The following is a 17,966-nucleotide window of genomic DNA, read 5'->3' on the forward strand; positions in this document are numbered from 1 at the left end:
TTATAGAATACTATATTTTACTATTTCTATTGAGTTATTTCTCGTGGTTTTTCTAGATATATAATCAGATCATCTATATATATTTTTTTTCAACGTTTTTATTTATTTTTGGGACAGAGAGAGACAGAGCATGAACGGGGGAGGGGCAGAGAGAGGGAGACACAGAATCGGAAACAGGCTCCAGGCTCTGAGCCATCAGCCCAGAGCCCGACGCGGGGCTCGAACTCACGGACCGCAAGATCGTGACCTGGCTGAAGTCGGACGCTTAACCGACTGCGCCACCCAGGCGCCCCTCAGATCATCTATAAAGACATCATTTTACTTCTTTTCTCACTCTTATGCTAATTGTGCTTTTGTCTAATTGTGGTAGGTAACACCCCCAACACACTGTTCCATGGTAGTAGAAAGAGCCAGTGCCCAACTTTGCTCCTAACCTCACTGAGAATGTTGATGTGGTTTCTCCACCCAGTAAGATAAGATGTTGACCAGTGTGTGTGTGTGTGTGTGTGTGTGTGTGTGTGTGTGTGTGTGTGTGTGTGTGTGGTTAAGGCAGTATCCATCAATTCCTACTTTGTGGATTGTTTTTTATTAGATATAGGTTGTTGAACTATATTGAAGTTTTTTAGCATTTATACAGATCATCACTTTCTCCTCAGATCTAGTAATCTGGTGGGTTATATTAATGGATTTTTAAATGTTGAACAATTCCTGGAATAGATCCCATGATGTGTGTGTGTGTGTGTTTAATGTTTATTCATTTTTTGAGAGACAGAGTGTGAGTGGTGGAGGGACAGAGAGAGAGGGAGACACAGAATCTGAAGCAGGCTCCAGGCTCTGAGCTGTCAGCACAGAGCCCGATGCGGGGCTCCAACTCACAAACTGTGAGATCATGACCTGAGCCGAAGTGGGACACTTAACCGACTGAGCCACCCAGGTGCCCCATATGTGTGTGTGTGTGTGTGTGTGTGTGTGTGTGTGTGTGTGTGTGTGTGTTTAAATGTGGTAGTGGATCTTATTTGCCCACATTATGTTAAGATTTTTTTGTTGCTATTAATGAGTTAGATTCGCCTCTGGTTTATACTTTTTGTGCTGTATTTCTCTGGTGTAGGTGTCATGTTATATTTGCTTCATAAACAGAAATGGATTTTTTTTTTTTCATTTCCTGTGCCCTGGAACAATTTAAATGTACTTGGGATTATCTGGTTTTTGAAGGACTAATAGACTTCCCCTGTGAAATTCTGACTGGAAATTGAATAGTAGAGTTTGATGGAGAAAATTTTCATTATGTGGAGCTTAAGGATTTCTTTAAAAACTTCTATGTTGGGTTATATATTCTCTAAGTGTAAACAATAAGCGAACCAGTAATTTACCTAAAACCAATTCCTTTTCCAGAGATTGGAATTTGGCAAAATGATGGAAAAAAGGAGATCTGCCAAGATTGGGATCATTCTTTATTATTGGCAAGTCTATCTCAGGGGTGCCTGGGTGGCACAGTCAGTTAAGCTTCTGACTCTTGATTTTGGCTCAGGTCATGATCTCATGGTTTGTGAGTTGGAGCCCCGCATCGGGCTTTGCACTTTCAGCATGGAGCCTGCCTGGGATTCTCTCTTCTTCTCTCTGCCCCTCCTCCACTCATGCTTGCATGTGCTCTCTCTCTCAAAATAAATAAATACACATTAAAAAACCCACCAGACTTTATTAGGGAAAAAAAGGCAAACCTGTCCCAGAGCATCCTTTGTTATTATATAACATGCCAGCAGAGGCCGGGCAGATAACATAGAGGGGCCAGCCGGCTGGGGGTCAGGTACCAGGAAGTGTTGGGGATGACAGCAAACAGAGGATGCCTGCTCTCCAGCTCTTGACCAAGTGCCACTTCTCAGGAATGTGAATCTGATGTTGCCAGATCTCCCAAATTTATCGAGAGGCTGAGAAATCCAGATTTTTTTTTTAATGTGAAAACTTTTGACTCTTAACACTTGGCAATTAGTTGAAAAATTAACAACATGGTGCAGGCCAAATGTGATACGGCTGTGCAAATGTGACCCCATTGGTTCTCCCGAGGCCACGTGGGTGGTGAAGGTTTGAAGTTGTGCGTAAGCTGTCTTGCTGGGGTCTGCTATAAAACTTGCATTTACGATGAGGAAGCTCTGGGGTGTGTTAGACCCACGTAGGAGGGATGCCTCTTGGTTGTCCTGGGAAGGTGACGGAGAGGGAAGGGGTAGCCTAACTTGGGAAATCGAAGTGTGTGGGTACTGATCCTTCCTACCCCGAGCAACGTCATGAGCAGTGCAGCATTCGTGCCTCTGTGGGACCTCCATGGTTGGCACCCTTAGGGGCAGTGCCTGGTGGGGACCAGCAGTGCACCAACACTTTGCTTGGAGATGACTCAGTCCTCCCTGCCTCCCACACATCCAGTTCCCTCTTTTTTCCCCCTCTTTTTTTTTTTTTCCTGTGCGTTTCCTCTTTTTATTTCCTGTCTTGCTACTGCCTCCATATGTTGTGGTTATCAAGGCCCGTTCACCGTAAGGAGATCTTACCACCCCCTGACACTACGTGATGACTGCAAGCCAGCTGTCAGTATTCATTCAGTGTGGACATGCTGTTTGACCAACTCCCCAGCAGCAAGCAGCCCTGTTAAGTTCAATGAGAAAGACTAAGTAGGTGCTTTTTCGGGGGGGGGGTGGGGGGGTGGGGGGTGGGGCGGGGAATGTGTTTCCTTTAGTCCCGCAGTAGCTATGGTCTCTGGCCTCACTGCTTTCTGGGATGTTCTTATACAGAAACTTTTGGCTTCTATTGTCAATACCATGCATTCCTAATTATTTGTGCTACTTCTTGAGTAATCCCAAAGTCTGCTTTGGATTACTTACTGAAAGTGGATGATAAAAATTGAGCCATGGCTTCCCAGTTCTGTGGAGATGCCTGCATCAGTGCTTTGTGGAATATTTCTTCTTTGCCAGCAAGATGGTGTAAGTACAGAATCTGATTTTTAATGTGGACCAATCACTTGTCTCTTGGGGGATTATTTAGAATTAATAAAATCAGGAATAGGATATTTTTGTGTGTATGTGCCTAAGTATGAATTGTTAGCTGAAGGAACTTTTTCATGTGGTACAATTTGTCTAGAGAATTCGGGGTTTAGTGGCTTTATTAATTATGGCTAAGCGTATTTTATTAAAAAGAACAATCTCTGAAGCTGATTAGCTCCATCCGAGCTGAGAACTGTTTCTTCTCCGTTGATCCTACAGTGAAGTCAGAATAGTGACAGCTTCTGTTACCATAGCTGCGGAATCTGTTTTCAAAAACACAAGGCTATGATTTCACTATAGTGCACATTGAGAAGCTGATATGGAAATGGAAATGAAGCCTTATTTAAAAATGCCATTGAAAACAAAAATTTCCTGTCCTCCTTTGATGCTTAGATGAGAATTTTTTTTTTCTTTTTCAAGCTTTCAAGTTTTGTGGGTCAATTTCAGAAGCTGACCTTGATTCTGTCATTCAGGAAGCCCCTCCAACATCCCCTTCTCATTTCCTAATATGACCGATGACTCAGTGGAAATCCATTGTACTTTAGAGTCACTGCAGTTGTGATTAGCCGGTCATGTAGTTGTAATTAAGTCAGAAGGTGGGGTTGGTTATATTCAGTTGGACGAGCCATCTAATTCTTTCTACAAATTCGTGGAGCTTTTTACTGTGTTCCAGGCACTGAGGACACAGCAATGAACAGAATAGGCAGAAGTGAGGCTTTATTTATTTATTTAAAAAAAAAATTTTTTTTTTTTCAACGTTTATTTATTTTTGGGACAGAGAGAGACAGAGCATGAACGGGGGAGGGGCAGAGAGAGAGGGAGACACAGAATCGGAAACAGGCTCCAGGCTCTGAGCCGTCAGCCCAGAGCCCGACGCGGGGCTCGAACTCCCGGACCGCGAGATCGTGACCTGGCTGAAGTCGGACGCTTAACAGACTGCGCCACCCAGGCGCCCCAGTGAGGCTTTATTTTAATCAATTTCTGTCCATATGATATAAGGCATAGAATATAAACCATGTGTACTTGAACTTTATATATAGCTTGCTTATAGGAAAATGCCTGTTGAAATAGGGTTCCCATTTCCCCAACAGGTTAACTCCCTCTTGGGGGAGCTGTCACTGAGCAAGTACTTTATGCGCTTAGAGTGCATTTGACTTTACTGTAACATATTATCTCATTTAATCCTTATCACAGCCCTGCACAGTAAGGTACTCTTATTACATTCCATTTTATAGATGAGAGAACTGAGGCTTGTAGAGGCTGACTAACTTTAGCTTGCCCTGCCTCACACAGTGACTAATGGTGACTTTTCAGAGGGGCTGGGCTTGTAGTGGAAGGTGCTTTAGGAAATGCATTTGTTCCTGCGGTATTTTTGTGGCTGCGGTGAGGAAATGTACTCATATCCAGGCTGTTCAAAAGTTGTGGGCATCTAGGATGTTGCGGTGGTGCTAAAGGTCATCCAGCCATCGAGAGGTGACAGTCCAGCCTGTCGTGTGGGAGGACGCCCAGGTACCTAATGAGGAGGGGTAGCACAGGACCGTTGGGGGTAGTTCTGTGGGTGGGGAAGGGGCACGAGGCTGGGATGCCTAGAAGATGAAATATTCTCTTACTGTATTTGCACGCGTCTCGCTTTTATTAAAACAGACACCCCGTTTTCTGCACCCTGTTTTGCCGTCTGCCATTTTCCCACTCAGTCTTTCCTGAGCATCTTGCCTTGACCAGCATGCGTTTGTCTGCACTGACATTAGAAATGGTGTTACAGCGAGGCGTGTACAGATGTGTTATGTGGTTGGGCCATGCTTGATTGAATTGAAACCCGTGTTATTGGACGCTTTCATTTTCCAGCTGTTGTCTGTTACGCAGTGCTAAGAAGAGGAACGTTAACTCTACAGCAGTTAGGGTTTTTTCTCAGGAAATACTTGTAGAAGTGGATTGCTTTTGATGCGTGCCCCTGGGCACGAGTTAGCTCATTATCTGCACCATCGTCAGCAGGGTAGACTAAAACTAGGGAAAAAAAAGCGGGCCTGTTTGATAGGTAACAAGATAGTATCTCATGTTTTAATTGCCATTTCTTTGATTTTTGTGTGTGTGATTTTTCTCCTGAAAACGATTACTGCATCTTCTTTAATAATGATTCATACGTAAGTAAGCATTTTCTTTGGGGATTTTAACATTTTTTTTTTTCCAGGGTAAAAGGATCTTCATGGTTTCTTTGAATGCATTTGTCTCGAAACTGACAGGATCTTATAATATTAATTCTCTTTCATGCAGGATTGCTTTTTATGTCCCGACTGTTGTGGAGAGTTTCAGACCTGTGTAAGTGGTAAGAGAAGAATACCATGAACAAAGCTGATGTTTACCTTGTACATTGATTGCGTTTGTTGTGTTCTGCAGTGGTGAACGGGCTTGGATTCAATACCATCCCCACCGCCAGGATCTTGGACCGTGGGCGAGTTCCTTCCAGCCCCAGTTTCCCCATCAGCAACTTGAGCAGGGCCATGATGCAGGCCTCACAGGCTCCTGTGGGTTTTATGTCCGCGCTCCTGGGGGTGACGCACCCAGCCCCGGCCAGGCACGTGGTCACTGGGCAATCACCAGGAGCCGTTTATACTCCTTTCCTTGTTGGAGTCATTATGATTCTTTTAAAAGGCAGCCTCCTCCCAGGGACTGAGTGCAGTTACAGCCAGGACCTAAGGAGGGGTCGGGCGCAGAGAACTGCACCCTTCTCTCCTCATCTCCCACCCTTGTCCCACATTCCTGGGCCTCCTTCCCACTCCGGTTATTATGTTACTTTGTCCTGGAGCGTGACAGTTTGGCAGCTGCTGTTCTTGGCCGGGCAGGGTTGATTACTAGTTCAGGCCTGTATATCGAGAGGGCAGCTGAGGCCTTGTGTGCTTGGCTTCCTCATGGATCTCAGCTCTCTTCCCTCCCACGTTTTTGCTCCCCAGAGAGCCCCATGCCCCTTCGTGTGACAGTGCATGCATTTGGGCTCCGGGGCTTCCTGATGTAGGACATCTGGCTCTCCTCAGGGGACGTTTCCTCTTCCGAGCAGCAGCCCTTCAGCCCGGAATCTCGGAGATTGCCAATAAGCCACCCCACGGTGATTTTGGCTGAGGTTACCACCCTCGCCACCCTTCCTGGCTTTGGCCAGCCTGCAGAACTCCCGCTGTCCTGGGCATGTGAGGGGATTTCTGCTGCAGTTTTGGATTTTCTCATTGGAGTTTGAGTGGGGCTGGGCACTTAGAACCGCTTCTGTCCTGCCTGCCACCTGTCAGGCTGGCCTCGCGCTCCCCGGCCAGCAGGATAAAGTGTCGGAAGGCCACTCTTTGTCCTGAGTTGGTCTGGGAGTGCAGAGCGACCCTGTTCTGCTGGGGAAGCCCCTCCCCCCTCTCCCCGAAGAGCAACATGCTGGGTTACCATTCCTCCCCTGGGAGTGCTGTTTCTGAGGGACCCACAGCTATGTTTTGAATGTCTTCTCCAGCTTTTAGGGGGTCTCAGGTGACACGCATCTGTGCTGGGTCCTGGCAGCTGATCTCACTGAACTCGCTTTGTGCTGCAAGGTGCAAAAAGAAAGGGTCCTCTGCGGACCAAAGGGGAGAGTCAGGCTGTAGGCGAGGCTCTGCAGCTCAGCCTCCCAGGCCGGTCCCCTTTTGCAGGAGAGGGAGCTATTTCTGGCATGTTATAAATCTGTTGCCATCGGCTCCGGCTCGGGGAGCTGGGGGAGCTGGGACTGTTACGTAAGGCTGTCAGCGCTCGGCCTTTTATTCCCTTTCCTTCCTTCTGGGAGCTAGGGCCGGGCTTACAGGAGGCAGCGTGGCTGGGCATTTCTGTTCTCTCCATTGCAGCAGGGTTATTTTTGGAAACTGGGGGATATGGTCACGTGACAGTGGTTTTCATTCAGGAGCCCTGATCGATTAATTGAGTCTGTCCTTCATAGCATTGACTGGGGACATGTGTCGGTAGGTTTGCTTCTGACCTAAGCAAGGTTTTGAAAAGACAAGACTGAGTTACAGGACAAAACAATAATTTTTTTCTCCAATTGCCTTGAGTTAGGGACATTTTCTTTGAGCGATTCTTGATTTTCTTTTATTTTTTAAAAAATGTTTGTTTATTTTTGAGAGAGAGAGTGCACGCAAGCAAGCAGGGAAGGGGCAGAGAGAGAGAGGGAGACAGGATCTGAAGCGGTCTCTGCGTGAGAGCCCTATGCGGGGCTCGAACTCACGAATCACAAGATCGTGACCTGAGCCGAAGCTGGACGCCCAACCGACTGAACCACCCAGGCGCCCCTTGATTTTCTTTTAAAAACTTTTGGGGATGCACTTTTTTTTGGAACTGGAGAACAGTACAGCCTTGAAAATGGCATTTATTTCCTGTGTGTGTGTGTGTGTGTGTGTGTGTGTGTATGAGACTGTGGGAAAGTGGATACCAGGGAGGACAGACACTCATGATGGGCACTCGAGAGCCACCCACATTCCACGCCTTTGGTTAGCCTGGTAGAAACCGTGACAGTATGTGCCTGCAGTCCCCAGCTGTCCCCAGTCCTGGCCTCTCCCTTTCCAGGGCCCCTTTCCAGGGCTCTCATGGGAGTCCTTGAGACCATATGGCATCTCCTTTCCTGTACGTTTGGGTCCCCCTGATGTGGCTCTGACTTTCTGGCGGTGGTGGCCGACACTGCCTTCTCCAAATATTCTTTCTCTTGCTGTGGGTAGTCGCACTTGTCCTCTCCCAGGATGCCCCTACCCTCTGTGGTGCGGCATAGCCGTTGTTGAGATTTTTGCGTTTGTTAGAAATGCTTCCCAGTCCTGCTTCTCCTGTTATCCGAGAGAAAACTTTGAGCAAGGCACTTCACCAGGCCCCACCACTGCCTCACTAAACGAGAACGGCTCTACCAGGCTCCCTCTGGCGTAGGTTTGTTTTCATGGGACAAACGGCTTCAGGCGTGTGAAAGCTGGCAGTGAGCTGTGTCGTCCCCTCGGGCTGGCCGGTGGCCGCTTCTTGGTGGCCTCGCTCTTTCTCCCACATGACACCGTCACCGCAGAACTCCTCCTCATCCTCCAGCTGTTCCGCTCGTGCGTGATGTTTTTCCACCACTTAGCTGCTGTGTGGTTATTTAAGGAGCTGGCCCTGCTGATGGGAGGGGCAGAAGGCCCAAACGAGGCAGGGAGGAAGCGATAAGATGGAGAAGGAGGGGAGGAGCGGACCAGCAGGTTGCCCCTCGGCTGCCTGCCAACCCAGCCTGGCCCAGGAGGTCAGACCCCACCTCGGGCTGGTGGAGGGTATGCGCGTGCTTATTTCTTACCCGGAATCGAGTGGTTTCGTTGGGGTCTTCACTCTGAGTTCCTTCACCCCTGTTATGGCGGGGGCATGGTTTGGAGAGACAGGGGACAGACGCAGGAGAATGGTCAGCGGTGAGAGATCGTGTGGGATATGATTCTCCACTTTACTGGATGACACAGCCACACTGGATTCCTCACAACTGTAATAGAGCAGCGTCTTTGGGGCCGTTCAGATCCTGGGCAAGTTATTTAATCTCTCCGAGCCTGTTCCCCTCCTGTAAAATGAAGATACTGATATTACTTTTGTAGGTTGTGAGCCCTAAGGGAGGTCATGCATGTGAATCACTAAGGCCAGTGTCAGGCCTGTGGCTCATTTCACAATGACAGGAGTGTGGAGGCTGTCTGCATTTTGAAATAGCACATGTAGGTCTCACTGCCTTCTGAGCACACACTTTGCTCAGAGAAGCAGCTATAGTATGGCAAGAAAAAGAATAGCCTTGGCCAGAGAGAGGGGCAAGCCAGGCCCCAGCCGCACCTTAGTGACAGACAGAGGGAGAAACAGAATCCAAAGTAGGCTCTAGGCTCTGAGCTGTCAACACAGAGCCTGACCGGGGCTCGAACTCCTGGCCCATGAGATTATGACCTGAGCTGAAGTCGGACGCATGACCGACTGAGCCACCCGGGCGCTTCTCGTAATCTTACTCTTGAGAGAGAAGTTAAGTGTGTTGTAAACTTAACGGTGCCTCCGCTCTGTGTTCAGGTGCTCATGCTTAGGATCCCTTCCTAGGCCTGGCAGGCCATCTGCTGTCATTGTGTCTGCTTCTTCCGGCTGCTTGAGAACCCGTTGGTGGCACCCACATTTTACAGATGAGAGACATCTTGGAACCCGGCCAAGGATTGCAGTCAGTAGGTGGTGGCAGAGCTGGGACTAATCCCAGGCCTGTTTGGTCTCCAGTGTTGGGTCTAAAAATCATCTTCCTGTGGGGCCAAAAAGGTGTGGGTGGCTGTGAGCTGACTGGTTTGCCTTCTCGCCAGGCTTGGGGCAACGTTGGGGGGCTCCTGAGGTGTCCTTTGCCTTCAGAACCAAAGGCCCTTGTGGGAGGGAAACTTCTAAAGTTATTCCCTCAGGATTGCTGTCTCCTGGTTAATCAAGCACTAACCTAGGTACTGCCACAAAGGGGCTTTCCGTTGGAAGTAAGGTTATTGGTCACGTGATTTTAAGACAGGGAGATTGTCTTGGCTTATCTGACTGTAATCACAGGAGCCCTTAGAGGCAGAAAAGGAAGATGGAAGAGGAAGCTATAAAGATGTGGAGGAAGGGGAAGATAGGTTCTAGGTAAGAGGATTCAGTGTGCTCGGAGATGTGGGGGGCACAGACGAGGACCAAAGAGGGGCCCCTGGGAGCGCATGGAGAGTGTGACAAGGAACTCAGGTTTGCTAGCAGCGAAGACTGGCCCCCAGCGACAGCCCAGCAAGGAAATGAGGATCTCATTCCTGCCAACACAAGGAACAGATTTCAACCGACAGCCTGAATAAGTTTGGATACAGGTGCTTCCCCAGAGCGCCAGGAAGGAGAGCGGAGCCCTGCTGTACCTTGCCTGGAGCCCAGGGAGGCCCAGGTCACATTGCTAACCTGTAAAGCTGTGAGTTCATGAATGGGTGTCATTTCAGACCACCAAATTTGTGGCAGTTTGTCACAGCAGCGGTAGAGGACTGATACAATCCTGATGAACCATTAGTCCCTTTTTGGAAACTTTGGCTGTACGTGGACCTATCTGTTTAGAGCTGCTTAACTGTGACAGTAAGTCACAGTCCCCAGATAGATTGGATGCCTCTGCCTGGGGGTGGGGGGCGGGGGGAAAGCCTTGAAAGCTCAGATACCTGGCTGGCCATGGAGGGGGTCACCTTGTACTGGCTTCTCCTTGTCACCTGTTGGGCCACCAACCTGGAGCTGCGTTCTGGTTTCCTCCTGTCAACTTCTGAGTTTGTCCTGGTGGAAGCTTCTTTTCTGGCCCTTGGGAGATACGGTGATTTGTGTTCACGGAGGGCACTATTACTTGGCTGTCCTGCTAGAGGTCACCTGTGTGTGGGTGGGGGAGGGTTCAAGGGGTGCAGGGGGAAGGGCTGACGAGGACGAGGACACAGAAGCCTTCCCATAACTTCCTGTGCTTTTGGGGCTCCTGGTGTGGCTTAGCTGCAGGGGGCTGGCTGGTTCATGCTCACCCAAGTCCTTCTGTTCTCCGGATGACGCATGTGAGGCCCACAGAAGCGACACCACCTCAATGTCCTACGGCTCCTTCGTTTCTAGTTCAGGTTCCCAAAGATCACCCACGGGGCGAGGAGGCACTTGCACACGTGTACTTTGTCAGCACCAAACTTGAGTAAGACGAGCGGCCTGTCACGTCCTCTCGCCGCCAGGGGGGCTGGATCGTTGACCACAGGTTGAGCAGAAGCGTGAGGCGGCAGGAGGCCAGAGAATTCTCTCAGCTTGAATGCAAAGCCGCCTCCGTGTGTACTTTCTCCGACTTCTTTTCCAGGCACCTCTTTTGCTGAAAAATTGACCAGGTTGCAGAATTTCTCACTCCTCTGCTAGGAAAAATCCCTCCTTCCCGCGGGCCCCGCAAGCAGAATTCAGGCAGTGAAACAGAGGCGCTTTCATGGCTCGGGACCATCCACTCTCGCTTCTCTTAAGCCGTATTTGTTTCCGCTGCCTCAAAGAGGCCTTTTGCTTGGTGTGCCAGGGTTCGCCGGAGCCAGAGAGCACCCAGGGCTGCGGCTGCTTTGTTCCTGAGCCCCGTGAAGCCTCAGAAATGCCTGCGTACGTTAGACGGAGGGGAAGGCAAGAGACCGGGTGCCAGGAATTGTTTTCACATTGGGTTTCCGTCACTCGTCGGGATTGCTGGCTCTGTGACCTTCGGAAAGTTACTGAACCTCTCTGAGCGTTCCTTTCCTTCACTGTAAAATGGGGCTGGTCACGGTACCCCTGCAAAGAGGGAGGTGGGGGTGGTGGGTGGTGCAAGTTAGAGCTTCCAGAGTGCTCTCGACACAGTGCCTGGCACACATTGTGAGCTCCCGATGGAAGTTGATACTGTTAAGAATTTGCAGACATTTGCGATATGCACTGCCTTATAGAATACTGGTGTTCAAAATTGTGCACATTTAGGAACATCACGGGTCACTTCCCCTACCTTCCCATAAATAAATAACGGTACATAAATAACGGGGGAGGGGCCATTTGAGAGTTTGTCAACCTGGAAGGTTTCCTGTGTGCTTAGCATAGTGCTGGATGTTTTCGTCGCATCCCTGTCTGTAATCTGTTTAACGGTCTGAGAGATGTGGGTATTGTTCCCCCAGAGAGGAGGGGTCCGAGGCTCTGAGGCTTACAGGAGCTTATCTCTGGCCCCTTCTCCCCAGATGATGCTCTGGGGTTGTTGGGGCCACGTGCTGAAGCGGGGTGGCCTCCTGTGCAGTGGCTGCTTGCCTTCTCAGTTTGCTTGGTTGGCCGGCTCTCTTTCTGATCCTTGAGCTCTTACGGATCCAGAACTATCTGCAGAAAACTGCATTATGAATAAAAACACGGATAAACACTTGTTCTGGGAAGATTGATCTTGAAGCATTAGGGTGTCTCTCCCAGCACTGCTCACCGGGTGGCACCTTGGGGAAGGAGGAAGAGTCGTCGCCCCTGTCCCACCACCCCCAAGACGCGCTATGACTTTCTTCAAGCTAGAAACTGGCTGAGGGATTTACAAGCAGCTTTTGAGCAGTTTATAAATGAGAATTCCTGATTGCTGGATTCCGGATGGGTCATCTTACATGAGCTCACGTTTGCTGTATATTGGTCAGTAATGGAAAGGATGCAGTGGGGTTCAGTTAGACCCGTCACGGAGAGCCCTGGGGGTATGGTCCTCATCCCTGCAACAGCTCGGGAGTGCTTCACAAGGTTTCCCCTTGATTTCTGTTAGTCTTCAAGGTTAGCATTTGGACTTGTAATTTCTAATTTGGGAGTTTGGATCCTTTGGTTCCTGTGGATCATAGAACCATAACTTCTTGGCTTCAGGAGATCCTTAACATCATTTGGACCAACGCACATTTTTTTTTGTTATTGTTTATTCTGCAGATATTTGTTTTGCAGAATATACTGCAAATATTTGTTTATTCTGCAAATATTAGCACCCAGCAGGTGCCAGGACCGGCCCAGGCTTTCAGGATGCTCACGGTGTGTAGGAGAGATGTGTCCCAGACAAGTGATGATGAAGGCATGGTGATGTGTGACACACAGGGAGGCTTTCCCAAAGTGAAATCCATGAAGTAAATGCCTCATAAGCAGGGATCACGTGGAGAAAGGTTTCACAGTGAAAAAGAGTCGGAAATGCCGGCATATGAGTATCATGGTGGAACCAAGGAAGGCGCCAGAATCTGCAAGCCTGTGATTATTTTGAGTGTTATTTTGATACTTGATTATTTTGAGAGTGCCACACCTGGCAGGGAGGTTTGTGGTGGATTATCTCATCTTGCAGAATTCATTGGTTTAGGTGGACTGTAATTTGTAACCGTTTTTGTATCCATCGTTTAGGTTGTTTTCCACTTGATTTTAATGGGCTAACGATTGGTCTTTTCGTTTCAAGAAGGGCTCCTCAGCACAGTGAAATATCATGCAGCCTTAAAAAAGAATGAAATTCCAACACATGCCACAATGTGGATAAACCTTGAGGATATTATGCTAAGTGACATAAGCCAGTTGCAAAAAAGGCAAGTACGGTGTGGTTCCACTCACATGAGGTACTTAGAGTAGCGAATTCATAAACTAGAAAGTAGATGGTGGTGGGGGCACTTGAGTGGCTCAGTTAAACGTCCAGCTCCTGATTTCGGCCCAGGTCGTGATCTCACGCACGGTTCATGAGTGTGAGCCCCATGTCAGGTTCTGCACTGATGGCGTGGTGCCTGCTTGGACTTCTCTCTCCCCCTCTCTCTCTGCCCCTCCCCTGCTCTATCTCAAATAAACATTAAAGAAAAAAAAAAAACAACAAAAGTAGATGGTGGTTGCCAGGTTCTGGAAGGAAGCATTCTGTGGATTGGTTGCACAACAATGTGAGTGTCCGTAAGGACTCCTGAACTTTACACTTAAAAATGGTTAAGAGGAGAAACCCATGGGGGAGGGGAAGGAGAAAAAAAAAAAAAAGAGGTTAGAGTGGGAAAGAGCCAAAGCATAAGAGACTCTTAAAAACTGAGAACAAACTGAGGGTTGATGGGGGGTGGGAGGGAGGGGAGGGTGGGTGATGGGTATCGAGGAGGGCACCTGTTGGGATGAGCACTGGGTGTTGTATGGAAACCAATTTGACAATAGACCTTATATATTGAAATAAAAATAAAAATGGTTTAGAGGGCACATTTTATGTTGTGTGGGTTTTACTTGTACCACAACAAAATAAAAATACCATGGCCTAAAAAGTTAATGTGGTTAGAATTAAAATTCACAGGGGCGCCTGGGTGGCGCAGTCGGTTAAGCGTCCGACTTCAGCCAGGTCACGATCTCGCGGTCCGGGAGTTCGAGCCCCGCGTCAGGCTCTGGGCTGATGGCTCGGAGCCTGGAGCCTGTTTCCGATTCTGTGTCTCCCTCTCTCTCTGCCCCTCCCCCGTTCATGCTCTGTCTCTCTCTGTCCCAAAAATAAATAAAAAAAAAACGTTGAAAAAAAAATTAAAAAAAAAATTTAAAGAATTAAAATTCACAAATTGTGCGATGGGATGTACCTCAAGTGCGCTTCGCGTGTGAATGCACACGCCTTTGGACTTGATTATTTTCACTGGGGTTTGAGATGAGAAAACAAATTGGAGTAGTTCCATTCTAGTTAGAGAAGGAGAGGGAGGCCTCTCAAGCTTCCGAAGGCTCTGCCAGCTGCAGCATATAATGTGGGTACTTTGTACTTCAAAACGGTCGCCTGTGTTGTGATGCGTGAGCGAGCATTTGCTGAGGTGTCCAAAATAGGTTTTTAAAAAAAAAAAAAAATTTTTTTTTTTTAACATTTATTTATTTTTGAGAGACAGAGACAGAGCATGAGTAAGGGAGAGGCAGAGACAGAGAGAGACAGAATCCGAAGCAGGCTCCAGGCTCCGAGCTGTCAGCACAGAGCCCGACGCGGGGCTCGAACCCACGAACCATGAGATCATGACCTGAGCCGAAGTTGGACGCTCAACCAACTGAGCCACCCAGGCGCCCCCAAAATAGGTTTTTTTAAGAAAGTGCTTATACTTGAACTATTCGTTTTATAACCGTATGTTTCTGGGGTGAGCATATGACCGCTGTAAATCCAAGTAGAGGTGCCAGGAGGCAGGACAGTAGCCTGTAGGGCTAGTCATTGGGATTTAGGCCAGTTCCCTGACCTGGTGGGCCATGAAACAAAAGTTGTGTAATCCATGGCTGAAGTTCTTTTCAAGAAATCTGTATGTTTGAGACCCTTTGTTTAAAAAATACACACACACACACACACACACACACACACTTTGATTCAAACAGCATTTTCTTAGCTTTCAGTAGACCAGTGGCATTTTGCAAAAGGAGACAGTAGTTCAAACTTCTGTGTTAGGATCAAACAGAATGCATCTGAGTGCGGATTACAGAAGGTTTGAGTGAGGGTTCAGTCCGTGATGAAGAATTCCTTCCCTCTCTGAAACTTCCTTTCAACGTTTATTTATTTTTGGGACAGAGAGAGATAGAGCATGAACGGGGGAGGGGCAGAGAGAGAGGGAGACACAGAATCGGAAACAGGCTCCAGGCTCCGAGCCATCCGCCCAGAGCCTGATGTGGGGCTCGAACTCCCGGACCGCGAGATCATGACCTGGCTGAAGTCGGACGCTTAACCGACTGCGCCACCCAGGCGCCCCTGAAACTTCCTTTCCACAGCTGCCTGCTTGCCTTCTCTGTGGCAGAGATGTGATTGACCCCTGCTCTCTGTAGCACGTGGGGCTGTTCTTGGCATTTCACGGGGATAAACATCCTGGGCCACATCCACCCGAGCCAAAGGGCCATATACAGTTAGCCAGGCTGTCCTTCCGGATTTATGACCACCCCTCCCACCTTCCCACCGCAGGTAATACATAAAACTGGGAGTTTCTTAAAACTCTTGCCAACTTGAACCTTGTTACAATTTTTAATTCTTTGTCAGCCTGATTAAGACTTTTTTCTGGGGGGGTTGGCGTCTGGGTGGCTCAGTCAGTTAAGTGTCCAACTCTTGGTTTCCACTTGGGTCATGATATCACGGTTTGTGAGTTTGAGCCCCATATCGGGCTCTGCGCTGAAAGTACGGAATCTGCTTGGGATTCTCTCTCTGTCCTTCTCTCTCTGTGTCTCTCAACAATAAATAAATAAAAACTTAAAAAAAGAAAAAAAAAGATTTTGGGTGGGGTGGGGAGGATCATGGCTAAGGTTCCTTAATATGCTTGGTGTGTGTGTGTTTGTGTTTCTTTTTGGGGACTGGAGAGAATCTTTATATCCTTTGACCATTTTTTTCTTTTGAGCAGTTTGCTTCAGGTTTGTAAATCACGTACGTTATTTACACATCAATTCTAAGTGTCTCTGGTTTAATTTCACTGCCATTCTTTTTTTTTTGAAATTTTTTTTTTAATTGTTTATTTATTTTTGAGACAGAGACAGACCATGAACAGGGGAGGGGCAGAGAGAGAGGGAGACACAGAATCTGAAACAGGCTGCAGGCTCTGAGCGGTCAGCACAGAGCCCGACGCGGGGCTCGAACTCACAGGCCGTGAGATCATGACCTGAGCCGAAGTTGGACGCTTAACCGACCAAGCCACCCAGGCACCCCTTCACTGCCATTCTTTTTTTTTTTCTTTTTTTTTTTTTTTTTAACGTTTATTTTTGAGACAGAGAGAGACAGAGCATGAATGCGGGAGGGTCAGAGAGAGAGGGAGACACAGAATCCGAAACAGGCTCCAGGCTCTGAGCTGTCAGCACAGAGCCCGACGCGGGGCTCGAACTCACGGATGTGAGATCATGACCTGGGCGGAAGTTGGACGCTCAACTGACTGAGCCACCCAGGCGCCCCATTCACTGCCATTCTTAATGTGGCATGTTTTCCTTACCTTCAAGTTCTTTTTCTTGGCCTGTTCATTAGTGGGAGCCCATAAGGTGTGGTCAGCACACCTGGCTGGAGCTCCCCAGGATTATCAGGGGTCAGACCTTTAAGTTTTTAAATCTCTTGACAATGTCTTTCTGTTGTCTTTGCACGGAACAGTGGCTTAATTGATTCACTGGTCACTTCTGGAGGTCTCCTGGTCCGCCTCCTCCGGCCTCTGCTGCCCAGAATGTTTGTAGGGCTCTGCTTGGATATTCTAGGCTTTTTCTTAACAGGCGTCTTATCCGTTTGTCTGTATTTGAATCACTGACCGGCTGTTACGATCCAGTTCTCTCTCTGGTTACCTTTCACTTTTCACCAGGGATATCCAGGCTCCCCTACTCCATCCCAGTTTATGTTTGTGTGTTCATTTTTTTTTTTTTTTTTTAAATTTGGAAAGCAGTGTTGATTGAAGCATTTGGAGGTAAAGTCTCATAATAGTAAAAATGGTGAAGGGGAATGTGAAAAGGGTTCTGCTGTAGTACAGCTTCCAGCCGGCAGGCACCGAGCGAGGGTGCACTGAACGAACGCTCCTCAGAATTGGGTGCGTGGTGTGGTGAAGTTCTCTATAGGAAGAGGGCTACCTGGGGACGCTGTGGTCGAGGGAGATGCCCCAGAGGAAAAAAAGGGTGGGAGGGAGGGGCTTTCTTGTCACTAAGATTGCAAAGCCCCAAAATGCATGGGAACGGTGTAATACACAGCAACAGGTTGCAGCCTTCTTCCTCTGCCTGTCTGGAGATCCCGGCTTGGCCTGTCCCGGGCCCCACTCAGGGGACACTCCTTGGGCCTTAGCCCTGGGAGCTGCTGTGTGCCCCACCCCGGGGGAGGGAACCAGGCCAAGATGTCACAACCAGGTTGCTTCTGGTGTCCTTGGGCTGGGTCCAGGCAGGTGGCAGCCAGGGACAGCTGGCAGAGGGACAGAGGGGCCACAGGCAGGCCCCACCCAGACCCCCAATTGCTGTGTGGCTTCATAAGTCCTCTGTGTGTGTTCATTTTAATGAAGGCTGAATTCATTAATATAGAATAGAGACTCTTGGTGTATTGTGGTAAATAACCTCTTGTTGGAGGAAAAGGTCACAGGCCCAGGGCTGCAGTTTTTGTTCAGAACTGACTGTACCATGTTGGGTGAGATATCTGTTAACTTTCCCCTCTTTTTGTTTTCTTTCTTATTAAAAAAAAAAAAAGAGAGAGCACTGTAAGTACATTATGTACTGGAGCAGTAATTCTCAAACTTTCCTGGTCCCAGGACCCCTTAAAAATCACTGAGGATCCCCAAGAGCTTCTGTTCATGCGTGTTATATTGATTCACATCTATTGTATTAGAAATCAAAACAAAAATTCAAGCCACAGGGATACAGAAGTCCACATTCCACTAATAAGCCTTCGGGGCAAAGATGTCACCACACATCATATAGTCTCTGGAAAACTCCATTGTGCATCCGTGAGAGTATGAGAGTGGACCTTGTGTGTGGACCCTTCACACTGGCCTCAGGGAACCCCAGGGGTTCTCGGGTCACACTTTGAGAACTGCCGTGCTA

At 48.3% G+C, this 17,966-nt stretch overlaps 1 protein-coding gene across 1 annotated transcript in view; it reads left to right on the plus strand.

The window, feature by feature from the left end:
• Nucleotides 1–17,966, plus strand: part of LOC125175121 (translation initiation factor IF-2-like) — an 84,552-nt gene that overhangs the window by 66,256 nt on the left and 330 nt on the right. The gene's annotated exons all lie outside the window — the stretch shown is intronic.

This window comes from Prionailurus viverrinus, chromosome C2 (assembly GCF_022837055.1).
Source record: "Prionailurus viverrinus isolate Anna chromosome C2, UM_Priviv_1.0, whole genome shotgun sequence".
NCBI lineage: Eukaryota > Metazoa > Chordata > Mammalia > Carnivora > Felidae > Prionailurus > Prionailurus viverrinus.